Source organism: Rhinoraja longicauda, chromosome 1, assembly GCF_053455715.1.
Source record: "Rhinoraja longicauda isolate Sanriku21f chromosome 1, sRhiLon1.1, whole genome shotgun sequence".
Taxonomy (NCBI): Eukaryota; Metazoa; Chordata; class Chondrichthyes; order Rajiformes; family Arhynchobatidae; genus Rhinoraja; species Rhinoraja longicauda.
The window spans coordinates 35,308,079-35,322,195 of NC_135953.1; positions in this window are offsets into that span (position 1 = coordinate 35,308,079).

Consider the following 14,117-nt stretch of genomic DNA (forward strand, 5'->3'; position numbering starts at 1 on the left):
CACTAACATTAAAGATAAGCCTGGAGAGAATGGTGGCATGGTGGCGCAGCAGTAGAGCTACTGCCTTACAGCACCAGAGATCCCGATCACAGGTGCTTATCTGTAGGCAATTTATACATTCTCCCTGTCACCTACATGGGTTTTCTCCGAGATCCTCGGTTTCCTCCCACATTCCAAAGACAGACAAGTTTGTCGGTTAATTAGCTTGGTATAAATGTATAAATGTAAAATTGTCCCTAGTGTGTGTAGGGTTGTGTTGATGTGCAGGGATTGGTGGTCGGTACGGACTCGGTGGGCTGAAGGGCCAGTTTCTGAGCTGTATCTCTAAACTGAAACAACTAAACTAAACAGGGAAAACAAAACCGTGACAGTGTCAGTGGGTCAGATTAGACTGGTAGAAAGTATACAAATGCAGCTGATTTAGGTCAGAAAATCAGATGTTTGTTAAAATTAACAAATGAATTATTTGCAACGTGCAGGGAAAATTGCCTGACCCTATCTAAATATTTTCACAAGCAGCTGTAACTGGCAACGTGAACTGCCTGGCGTACTTCAACCCAGCAGTAGAGCCATGTTATTTTGGCATTGATAACAGATTCACTCTTTTATTTTTGCTGCCCAGCAGAAACAGGGAATGGAGACAGCCTTAAATACACTATTTGTATTTACACAGGCTGGATTTTTTTTTTTAAATGCCAACATTGGTGACCAAATTTCTCACCAAGCCTTTGAAAGATAGCTCAGTTTTGAGGATTGCCTTCAAAGAGTAGGAAGAGATGAAGGGCTGAAGGGGTTTAGAAAGGGATTGAAGCATAGAGGGTGATGCTGCCTGCTTGTAATAGTAATAACACTTTCCTGAAAGTAGTTCTAAAATGTAACAGTGCATTGATGCTGAAATACCAAGGGATTTTGTTGTTGACCTATTGTAAACTGGAAAAGAGCTGCAGAACCTCTGCGGAATTTCAATTCCCTTATGTTCAACTGCGTGCTTTTCTTTCTCTCTTTATCTATTGTAAATTGACAATGGTGATAAAGTGCTACCTACCCACATGCATGATTTTGTAAAACATTCAGTATTACGGGAAATGGACTGGGATTTACTGACTTGATAGACATCAGACAAAGATTTGACACCTTTTCACAGGTATGGTTGAAAACTGTGCAAAAGAGTGATTCCAATGGCTGCTCCAGCAAAACATTAACTCCTTTATGCCATTCACATTCTTTTATGCTCATTATAAAGTATCTGCCTTTCTCCAGCATTTGTCACACTGCCAGCTTGCAGGTGTTCTGCCCATAGATTTTCAGCCATTAAACACAGGTGAAAATTATAGGCTGTCAGTCTGTAATTTTCCATATTATGCTTCCACCAGGTGAAGCTATCTGTCCAAAATAATCTCCTACCCGACTTTAGGCTTTAGACTTTTAGACTGTCGAGACACAGCACGGAAACTGGCCCTTCAGACCACCAGGACTGCGCTAATCAGCGATCACCCCGTACAGTAACATTATCCTACACACTCGGGACAATTTACAATTTTACCGAAGCCAATCAACCTACAAACCTGTACGTCTTTTAGAGTGTGGGAAGAAACAGGAGCACCCGAAGAAAACACACTCGGTCACAGGGAGAACATACAAACAGGGTCAGGCAATTTTCCCTGCCCGTTGCAAAGAATTCATTTGTTAATTTTAACAAACATCTGATTTTCTGACCTAAATCAGCTGCATTTGTATCCTTCCTACCAAATCTGACCCACTGACACTGTCACGGTTTTGTTTTCCCTGTTTAGTTTAGTTGTTTTAGTTTAGAGATACAGCTCGGAAACTGGCCCTTCGGCCCACCGAGTCCGTACCGACCACCAATCCTACTGTGTAGGATATTTATAGGAATGATCTTCTACTTGCATCTGCATGCCACATCATTGCAGAAAAATGCAGGTTGTTACAAGGAAAAATGCTCTATAAATTTGCTTGAATTTAAAGTACATGCATTATCAGTTCTTAGTTTAGTTTAGTTTCGAGATACAGCACGGAAACAGGCCCTTTTGGTCCACCGGGTCCGCGCCGACCAGCGATACCCACACATTAACATTATCCTATACCCACTAGGGACAATTTTTACATTTACCAAGCCAATTAACCGACATACCTGAACGTCTTTGTAGTGTGGGAGGAAACCGAAGATCTCGGAGAAAACCCACACATGTTACGGGGAGAACGTACAAACTCCGTACATACAGCACCTGTAGTCGGGAGCGCACCAGGGCCTCCGGCGCTGCATTCGCTGTAAAGCAACAACTCTACCGCTGCGCTACCGTGGCGCCAATAAGGTAAGTTCTCTTACCCTATTGCTTTTATAATTTCAGCCTACCACATTGATTGGAAGGATTCTAAGGCACAGGCAAGCTGGGGTGAATGGCTGTCTTTCATACCATATATTCCTATGGTAAGATAAGCCTTCACATATCATATCATATCATCATCATATCATATATATACAGCCGGAAACAGGCCTTTTCGGCCCTCCAAGTCCGTGCCGCCCAGCGATCCCCGTACATTAACACTATCCTACACCCACTAGGGACAATTTTTACATTTACCCAGCCAATTAACCTACATACCTGTACGTCTTTGGACGTCTTTGAACATTCACTGAGAGATTTTGCATTATTGGAGCATAGAGTTGTAGAGCATGCAAAACAGGTTGTTCGGCCCATCTCATCCATGCTGACCAAAATGCTCTGTCTAATCTAATCCCATTTGTACGCCTTTAACCCATATACCACTAAACTTTTCTTATCCATGTAGCTGTCCAAATGGTGTTTATTTGTTGTTATTGTACCTGCCTCAACTACTTCTTCTGGCACCTCATTCCGTACACCCATCACTGTCTGTGTGAAAAGGTTTGCCTATCAGGTTCCTATTAAATCTTTCTCCTCTCATTGTAAACCTTTACTCTTCAGACCTTGATTTGTCTCCCCTGGGAAAAAGAATCTGTGCATTTTCCCTAACTATTACTCTCATGATTTTATACGTCTCTGTAAGATTGTGCATCAGCCTTCAAGGACTAAAAGTGCCCGACAGTCCAATCTATCCTTATAGCTCAGAATAGGGGATTGCAAAGCACACCAAAGAAGGAAATCAGGAGAGCTAATTGTCCTGTGGTTACTGATCCCACAATGCTCATCCACAGCTGCTTCAGTCACTTGCCTTTCCCAATTCCATATAAGTAGGTCAAGTTTTGTCTTCTCCCCTGTAGGGCACTGTACTGCCTGAGGAAACCTTTCCAAACATACTTGACAAATTCTAGTCCATCTAAGCCCTTGGCACTATGATAATTCAGTCTACATTGGTAAAGTTAAAATCCCCTACCAAGACAGCCTCATCAGTCTTGCAACTGTCTGCATTTACCCAGCATATTTGTACCTCTAATTCTCATCTATTATTTGGGGCTGATAACACAATCCTAACAAGGAACTTCCACTTTTTGTTGCTCAGCTCGTCCCATATCATCTCACTCACTGATCCTTCAATAATATAATCTTGAAATACTACCTTTATGTTCTCCCTAATCAGTAAAGCAACCTATCCTACCTCCTTTTACCCCCACCTCTATCTCGCTCGCATCACCTGTACTTTGGAGCATTAAGTTGCCTGTCCTGCCCTCCTGAACTTAGTAACATGATGTCAAGACAACAACCTCTCCCTCAATATCAGTAAGATAAAGGAGCTTGCTATTGATTTCAGGAATGGAGATGGTGCACATGCCCCAGTCAGCATCAATGGTGTCAAAGCAAAGTTGAGATGGATGAATGTTTCAAGTTTTGAGGCATAAATATCACCAACAACTGCCTCTGCTTGCCTAGAAGACAAAATAAATTTCTCCAACAACTCTTACCAACTTCGACAGATGTGCTGTAGAAATGATCCTATCTGAATGTATCACAATAGGTTTGGTGAGAGCTTTGCCCAAGACCGCAAGATAAAGCAGAGTTGTGGATGCAGCCCAGACCATCACACAAGCCAGTTTCCCCCACATTCCTTTGCCAAAGATTCCATCTACACTTCATGTTGCCTTTGGAAAGAAACCAACATAATCAAGGATAGACACAAAATGCTGGAGTAATGCAGGAGGTCAGGCAGCATCTCTGGAGAAAAGGAATAGGTGACGTTTCGGGTTGAGACACTTCTTCAGACTAAGAGTCAGGGGAGAGGGAAACTAGAGATATGAAAAGGTACAAAGAACAAATGAGTGTAAGGTATGAGAAGAATATATCAAAGACAGCCAGATGATCAGGGAAAGGTGGAGCCCACAATGGTCTGTTGTTGGCTGTGGAGAAGATAATAGTGAGTGGATAATCAAGGACCATTTACACCTCTTCATTCTCACATTTCCCTTGCCCGAGAGGTTAGAAGGTACAAAAGCTTCAAAACATGTACCACGAGAATCAGGAACAGCTTCCTCCCCACTACTAACAACTACTGAATGATCCTCTCATTAACGTGTTGTCCTAATCGCCAAACTTACCTCATTACAGCCCTTAAACTATTTTATTATCTGCACATTCTTTAAAGCTGTAAAGCTATAACACTGCAACACTATAATCTGCACTCTGTTATTTTTTCATTTGCACCATCTGTGTATGACTTGATTGTACTCATGTATATTATCATTTGACTGGATAGTACATAAACAAAGTTTTAACTATATCTCAGTACATCTGACATTAATAAACCAATCCCATCAGTGGAAAGAAATTAAATTTTCAAACTCAGAATTTCCAGGAACCCACTTAAACTTAATGTTCCAAGTCAGATTAATTAAAAGTAAATAATTTTGTGAATAGTAATAAAATAATCAAATAAAAAAATCTTATTCCATTGTTTTGAAGTTAGAAGGGTTTTTTTTCTCATAATAAAATGCAAAAATTGCTGTTTATTTCAAATGCTTTCAATAATAAATCACTTGCATCCTTTGATTAAATGCCTTGGCCTGCTGTCTTGGCAGTTAATCAGCATGGGAACCGCTTAATGCTTCATACACACCAGATAAATAGAAGATAGAGCTTAGTTTTAAAAACAGCTTAACTTCTAGAAATTGGTTAATATAAGGTCCCTTCAGGGATCCACACAAGATTGGGGCAGTTTAGTCTGGATTTTGTTCGTTTCTGCCAAGTGCATCCTGAGACTTAAGTTATTATCACCATTCTGTTGTTTTGAAGGGAATGCATCTTTGTTTAAAAGGAACACACTTTTAAAGAAGGCATTCAGCTCATCATCAGTAAAGTTCCACTTACGGTCTGCAATCTTAGACATTACCATCAGTGCTTTTGAATATGCCAATCAAGTACTATTGTCCCGGCAGGCTAAAATAAAGAGCACATAAATCCCTGAGGATAGTTGACAGTTGTTGCAGGGTACAGATAGAGGTAAATGGAAAATATATGTGGCATTAACAGTCATTATGAGAGACTCATTGGGTCCAGCGGGAATGTAGGGTTGGAAGTGGGGATATCAGACATTTCAAAACTGGCTTCTCTGGCACCTACATCTAAATTATGACAACTTGGGGCGGCTCGGCGGCGCAGCGGTATAGTTGCTGCCTTACAGCTCCAGAAATCTTTGTTCAATCCTGACTACGGGTGCTGTCTGTACGAAGTCCGTACATTTTCCCCGTGACTTGTGTGGGTTTTCTCCAGGTGCCCCCACACTCCAAAGACGTACAGATTTGTAGGTTAATTGGCTTCGGTAAAATTGTAAATTGTCCCTAGTGTGTGTAGGATTGTGTTAGTGTGTGGGGATCTCCGGTCAGTGCAAATTCAGTGGGCCTATTTCCGCGCAGTTTCTCTAAACTAAACTAAACTAAACTAAATATTGATGAAAGCAACTGTGGGCACATTGCCATTAACTCTATACAACATAAAACAATGGAATAAATTGTGTGCAGATCATTTAAAGTATTGTGTAGGAAAAAAAATGCAAATGCTGGTTAAAATCAAAGGTAGACACAAAATGCTGGAGTAACTCAACGGGTCAAGCAGCATCTCTGGAGAGAAGGAATGGGTGACGTTTCAGGTTGAGACACTTCTTCAGACTGATTTGATTAAAGTATTGTAGTCTAGTTAACAGAAGTCAAGAAAGATTCATAAGGAAATGATCTGGCCTAACCAGTCTCCACAATTCTTTGAACGAAGCAACAAAATCCCATAGAAAACGTTCTTGGGATTCATAATAATTCCTGAGAAAAGGTTTGATGTATTGGCTCCACTTCTTGGACTGGGTTAGCAGGTGAGGGGAGTAGATCAGCAATCATATGGACCAGGAGGTATTTACTGGAAACACTTATGCCTAAATGGAGAAAAACTGAAGTGATTTGTATTTGAACCTTTTGCTATGATGAGCAATTTAGGCTGATCCCATCTAGAGTCATGGAGGTATACAGCATGGAAACAGGCCCTTCAGCTCAACTTGTCCACCCCGGCCAACATGTCCCATCTCCACTAGCCCCTCCTGTCTGCATTTGGCCCATATCCCTCTAAACCTGTCTATCCTATATACCTGTTTAAATGTTTCTTAAACATTGTGATAGTACCTGCTTCAACTACCTCTTCCGGCAGCTTCTTCCATTCACTTACCACCCTTTGTGTGAATAAGTTATCCCTCAGGTCTGATTAAATCTTTTCCCCCCTCACCTTAAACCTGTTTCCCGATTTCCTACTCTGGGAAAGAGACTTATTTGACACCATCAAAGTAGTGAAAACCTGGGCTGAATTTGCAAACTGCCCATGCTTGTCATTATTCTAGGAGTTAGAACAGAGCATCGGACAGGAACAGGCACTGTGACTCACAACGTCTGTGTTAAACATGGTGCCAAGTTAAAGTAACTTGCCAGCACATGGTCCATATCCCTCAATTTTCTGAATATCTGTATGCTTCACCTGTATCCACCTATCACTTGCCAGGTTTTGTCCCACCAATGCCTCTTTTCCAGCTTTCCCTCCCCTGCTACAATCAATCTGAGAAAGCGTTCTGATATGAAACGTTGCCTATCTATATCCTCTATAGATGCTGCCTGACTTGCTGAGTTATTCGGATTATGTGCAGATCCATAAAAGATTCCCGCTATGAGGTGAGGCTGCTACCAATTGATAGAGACTTACGAGGGTCTTTATTTCCTGACTGTATTGTGTTTGTTTTTCAGAGTCTAAACACTACCTTCCAAATCAGTTTGATTTCCATTTATGTTTCTTCATTTTCAGTTTTATTGCTTTTTTTTGCCATCTCCAAATATCAAATTCAGTTTGGTAATCATTTCAGTACGTTTATGATAAATTGAAAAGAATGAGATAGAGAAGCATTGTAGGCAGCTCACTGGAACATCGGGCCTGATCATGTTTGATCCAATCTGCTGCTGAAATTCATTGATCTCTGAGTTTGGTAGCATTGATCTCTGAGTTTTTAGTTTTAGTTTTAGTTTCAGAGATTCAGTGCGGAAACAGGCCCTTTTGGCCCACCGGGTCCGCGCCGACCAGCGACCCCTGCACATTGACACTATCCTACACCCACTAGGGACAATTTTTTTTAACATTTACGAAGCCAATTAACCTACGTACCTGTACATCTTTGGAGTGTGGGAGGAAACTGAAGATCTCGGAGAAAACCCATGTAGGTCACGGGGAGAACGTACAAACTCCGTACAGAGAGCACCCATGGTCAGGATCGATCCCGGGTCTCTGGCATTGCATTTGCTGTAAGGCAGCAACACTACCACTGCGCCACCGTGCCACACTTAATTGGCTGTTGTAAAATTCACCCAATGGGTAGGGAGTAGCTGAGGCAGTGGGAATAACATAGAACTAGTGTGAAAGAATATTAAATGAACAGTGGGGACTCTGTGAACCTAGGGGTTCTGCACAGAACCTAGAGTTCTGTGCAGCCCCCTACAACTAGGGGGTCTTTACCTGTGGTTATTCCGCAGGAGAAGCAGTCAGAGTAGTTCCTTCTGGACAATACATCCTGACGTTCTATCACCCACTAATTTAGACTCAGCTGACAAAAATAAAAATTTAGAACCCTTTATGGCTTCATCATCACTGTGTTTGCAATATCCCTCTATTCCTTTAATAGGGGTAGGCCATTTAGAACGGAGATGAGGAAGAACTTTTTCAGTCAGAGAGTGGTGAAGGTGTGGAATTCTCTGCCTCAGAAGGCAGTGGAGGCCAGTTCGTTGGATGCTTTCAAGAGAGAGCTGGATAGAGCTCTTAAGGATAGCGGAGTGAGGGGGTATGGGGAGAAGGCAGGAACGGGGTACTGATTGAGAGTGATCAGCCATGATCGCATTGAATGGCGGTGCTGGCTCGAAGGGCTGAATGGCCTACTCCTGCACCTATTGTCTATTGTCTATTGTCTATTGTAAAATGTACAATGTTAAGCCAATTATTGGCCATTCCCCTATGCTGCCTCCATTACCCAAATATGTCACCTTAGTTTAGTTTAATTTAGTTTAGAGATACAACGCAAAAACAGGTCCTTCAGCCCACCAAGTCCGTGCCGACCAGTGATTCCCATACACTAACACTATCCTACACACTAGGGACACTTTATAATTTTTATTGAAGCCAAATTAATCTACAAACCTGTAAATCTTTGGAGTGTGGGAGGAAACTGGAGCACCGGGAGAAAACCCACATGATCAAGTCAAGTCAAGTCAAGTTAATTTTATTTGTATAGCACATTTAAAAACAACCCACGTTGACCAAAGTGCTGTACATCAGTTCAGGTACTAAGAACGAACATACAATAGCACACAAACATAACAGCACATACATAAACAGTTCACAGCGCCCCCTCAGAGGACCTCAAATGCTCGGGAGTAGAAATAGGTTTTGAGCCTGGACTTAAAGGAGTCGATGGAGTGGGCAGTTCTGATGGGGAGAGGGATGCTGTTCCACAGTCTAGGAGCACAGGGAGAATATACAAACTTTGTACAGATGGCACCCATAGTCATGATCAAACCTGGGTCTCTGGTGTTATCGGGCATCAACTCTACCACTGTGCCACAAGGATACAGGCCCCTAGGTTCACAGAGTCCCCACTGATCAATTAATATTCTTTTACACTAGTTCTATGTTATTCCCATTTTTTCAGCTACTCCCTACACATTGGGGGAATTTTACAACAGCCAATTAACCTACAAACCTACCCATCTTTAGGATGTGGGAGGAAACTGAGGCACCTGGAGGAAACCCATGAAGTCACAGGCAGAATGGGGAAACTCCACACCCAGTACTGGAGGTCATGATCAAACCCAGGTCTCTAATGCTGTGAGGCAGCAACACTACCAGCTGCGCCACTGACCCGTCATGCTTTCAAAGCCCCATTTCACCCTTGCATAATATCTCTGATATTCAAATACATTTAACAAGAAATGAAATTGACTTAAATAATTGTAAGATTATTTTTTCTAAAAAAAATTAATAGCACTAGATATAAATATATTCAAAATACATGAAGAGGCTGTCAATTAATTGTGAATATAAATGTATGGTAGAACAAAAAATATATAAATGAAAGATTTAGCGAAATTTAATAAAGGTCAGTGATGCCATTCGATTGAATAGGGATGGGTAAGATTTACCACTATGGCTGGCCTAATGCCAACAAAACAAATATGCAATGTACCCAAACTCACAGGCTACTAAGCTATGGAATGTACCAAATATATCACGGAGTCCAGGAATGGAACAAGAAAACACACATATCTGTATTTGACATATATAGACCGTAATTCCGCAGTCCAGCGTATGGATAGATATACATGCCCAGAACAATCAGACGAGTAAACTTGCTGTCAGTGTTATCTGGCTCATTAATATCAATTGTACTGAATATATGGCAGGTAACATAACAGGCGTTCCTTGCAATATCATTTGTTTTGCACTACTGTCCAAGATGGATGTTAAGCCAAATGCATTCAACACTGCTCTCATTAATATTATTAACATTAATAATATCACATTAATCACTTGATACGCCCTCATCTCCCATCATTTACTTCCCTTTTCTGAGTGCCCTAAATATTTTGCAACTCCCTGACATAATTGCTGACTTTACTAAATTGAGTACTGTATTGAGTGCAAGATTTTAAATAATGGCTCAATATTAGAAGATAGAGTAAAAAAAAAGAGATACCATTCATCTTATTATCATAAGAGTGGAATGGTTACCTTGCTTTGATTTCCTGATACAGACTATTGCATTGTTGTAATATGAATAAAGTATTGCACTCGAATAGAAATTTGTCCTGGGCACATGCACTACATTAGCGTCACAATAGCAACTGTGCTTCAAGAGTATCAAGAGTGTTTATCTGCCATCTGCACTGGTTATGAAATCAAAACAATGAAATGCTTACTTGCTGCAGTTTTACATACATATTTGACATAATATCAACAAAAAATATATGCGACAAATTATGAGTTATTGTAAGTAACTATGATCATGCAAAAGTCAAAGTGCTTTGAGCGACCATATAGACAATAGGTGCAGGAGGAGGCCATTCGGCCCTTCGAGCCAGCACCGCTATTCAATGTGATCATGGCTGATCATATTAATGGAAAGTTTACAGTGGCTTGAGATAGGGATATGGTTATTGTTGTGACTTAATTGACTTCAATTATAATGAATTTTAGGAGTGCAACATTACACTCTGTAGTTGTATGTATCCCCATGATGAATTTCTGTCCCAAAAGCTACAACTGAATTTTTACTTTTCTGATTTTCTAGAAAATCTTCTACAATCTAACATTTATCTAACATTGTGAAACTACACTGTACTCATAGGATCATCAGCCTTTTGTTGTGCATTTGTTTTGTTTTTAGGGTGTCTTCAGAGAAGAGTATTCGTATCATAAATTTTATTTAAGTGATTCTTTATTTTTCAGGATCTGGGCATGCCAGGAAAGCCAGCATTTACTGTCCTTCTGAATTTCTCTATGAGGGATGTGTTTAGTCATCTTCTTGAACCGCAACAGTCCTTTTGAGGTGGATAATTCAAGTTCTTTCAAGATCCTTGACATGCATATTACCAATGATCTGCCATGGACCAACCATATAGAAGCCACAATGAAGAAGTAACAACAACTCCTCTAGTTCCTCAGGGGACTGAGTAAATTTGGCATGTCTGCAACGACTCACACAAATATCTACTGATGTACCATAGAAAACATACAGTCAGGTTGCATCGCAGCTTGGTCTGACAACAGTTCTTCCCAAGACTGCAAGAAATTGCAGAGAATTGTATATGAAGCCCAGTCCATCACATAGACCACCATTGACTCCATCTACACTTCATGCTGCCTCAGAAAAGCAACCATCGTAATCAAAGATTTTTCCCACCTCAGTCATTCGTTCTTCTCCCTGCTCCCATCTGACAGGAGATGCAGAAGCTTGAGACTCAGAAACAGCTTTGTCCTCTCTTTTATCAGACTTCTGAAGGGTCAAGAAAGGTAACGTACAGTCCCGATTCTCCAACCTACCTCATTGCAGACATTGGACTTTTTCTCTGCAACTGTTAGGCTACAATGCCGAGAAACTATATTTTGCTCTCTGGTATCATCCTTCACTCAACCTTTTCTACTTGAGTTTGACTTGATTATATTCATGTATGTATTATCTGATTTGACTGTACAGCACGCCAAACAATGCTTTTCACTGTACCTCAATACATGTGACAATGATAAACCTAAACCTAGTTCCAGAATTTATATCCAGCAACACTGAAGGACCAGTGAAATATTTCAAATTTGGAATGTGTGCATCAAAAGGTACCTGTGCCCCATGACATTCTTCATGATAAGGACCTTCTACATGGGTTTGACAGGTCCCTTCAGAGTGGCCAATCTGAGTAACTGCTATGCATGTTCAGGATTCAGGATTCAGGATATCTTTATTTGTCATCCAAAAAACAAGTCTTTTGGACCAGATTTCGTCACCCACAGTCCAACAATAAGAACAATAAAATAAGTAAATTACACAACCCCAACCAACACAAAACACACAAAAAAAAGAAACATCCATCACAGTGAGTCTCCTCCAGTCACCTCCTCACTGTGATGGAAGGCCAGAATGTCTTTTCTCTTCCCCTGCCGTCTTCTCCCGCGGTCAGGCTGTTCTACTTGCCACGTTCCAGGCCACGTGAAAGGTCCGCAGTGGGCCGACCCCAGCCCCGCGATCCGGGGCGGGCGGTTGTAGGTGGTTTCAGTCTAGTTTACTGTCACGTGTACCGAGATACAGTGAAAAGCCTTTGTTGCGAGTTAACCAGTCAGCAGAAACACAGTACATGATTACAATTGAACCATTTATAGTGTATAGATACATGATAATGGTACGTTTAATGGTACATTCTATAGCAACACTCATGGAACGAGTGTGTGTTTAGAATAACCAGAATGCTTCTAAAGCATCCTGCTTTGTCCAAAATGGTGTTGAGCTTTTTTTTGAGAGTTGATGAACGTGCAGTCACCCAGCCATGTGGCGAGTCTTCAATTAAGCTCCCTTATTCTGTCTCGTAGATGTCAGAAATACTTAGAGATGTAAGCCACTGAGCCACAGTTTAAGAATAAGGGGTAAGCCATTTAGAACAGAGATGAGGAAAAACTTTTTCAGTCAGAGAGTTGTGAATCTGTGGAATTCTCTGCCTCAGAGGGCAGTGGATGCCAGTTCTCTGGATGCATTCAATAGACAATGGAAAATAGACAATAGGTGCAGGAGTAGGCCATTCAGCCCTTCGAGCCAGCACCGCCATTTAATGCGATCATGGCTGATCACTCTCAATCAGTACCCCGTTCCTGTCTTATACCCATACCCCCTCCTGTCTTATCCCCATACCCCCTCACTCCGCTATCCTTAAGAGATCTATCCAGCTCTCTCTTGAAAGCATCCAACGAACTGGCCTCCACTGCCTTCTGAGGCAGAGAATTCCACACCTTCACCACTCTCTGACTGAAAAAGTTCTTCCTCATCTCCGTTCTAAATGGCCTACCCCTTATTCTTAAACTGTGGCCCCTTGTTCATTCAAGAGAGAGCTAGATAGAGCTCTTAAGGATAGCGGAGTCAGGGGGTATGGGGGGAGGGCAGGAACGGGGTACTGATTGAGAATGATCAGCCATGATCACATTGAATGGTGGTGCTGGCTCGAAGGGCCGAATGGCCTACTCCTGCACCTATTGTCTATTGTCTATTGAAACAGAACACTGACCCAGAGCAGTTTATGGTCAATTATGACTCCTAGGTTTATATGATGAGGCTCCCTCAATTGACATCTGTGCCAGATTATTCAATTCATTAGGTTTAGGTGTTGGTTTAGGTTTATTCTTGTCATGTGTACCGAGGCACAGTGAAAAGCTTTGTTTTGCATGCTATCCAAACAGATCAGATATGCCATACATAAATACAATCAAGTCAAACTCAAGTACAATAGATGGAGCAAAGGGGAAGATACAGAGTGCAGAATATAGTTCTCAGCATTGTACTGCATCAGCACCATAGACAAAGTCCAATGTCCACAATGGGGTAGAGGTGAATCAGACAGCACCCTAGCTTATGGAAGAATTGTTAAGAAGCCTGATTATAAAGGGGAAGCAGTCCCCGAGTCTGATGGTGCATGTTTTCAAATTTCTGCATCTTCTGCCAGATGGGAGCGGGAAGAAGAAGGATTGACCAGGGTGGGACTAATCTTTGTTTATGTTGGTTGCTTTTCCAAGTGTGGTCTGTGTGATGGACTGGGCCATATTACAACTCTTTGCAATTTTTGCGGTCTTCAGCAGAGGAGTTCCCAAACTAAGTTGTGATGCAATCCAACAGTATGGTGTACCTGTAGAAGATGGCCAGAGTCACTTGTGACGTGCTGAATTCCCTCAGTCTTTTCCGGAAGTAGAGATGTCGGTGTGGCTTCTTGGCTGTCACATCAATGTGGTTGGCCCATGACACATCATTGGTAATATTAATGCCAAAGAACTTGAAGCTCTCAACCATTCCCACTTCCGCATCATTGATGTTGATTGGAGCATGTACTCCATAATGCTTCCTCAAGTCAATAAGTCTTTAGTTTAGTT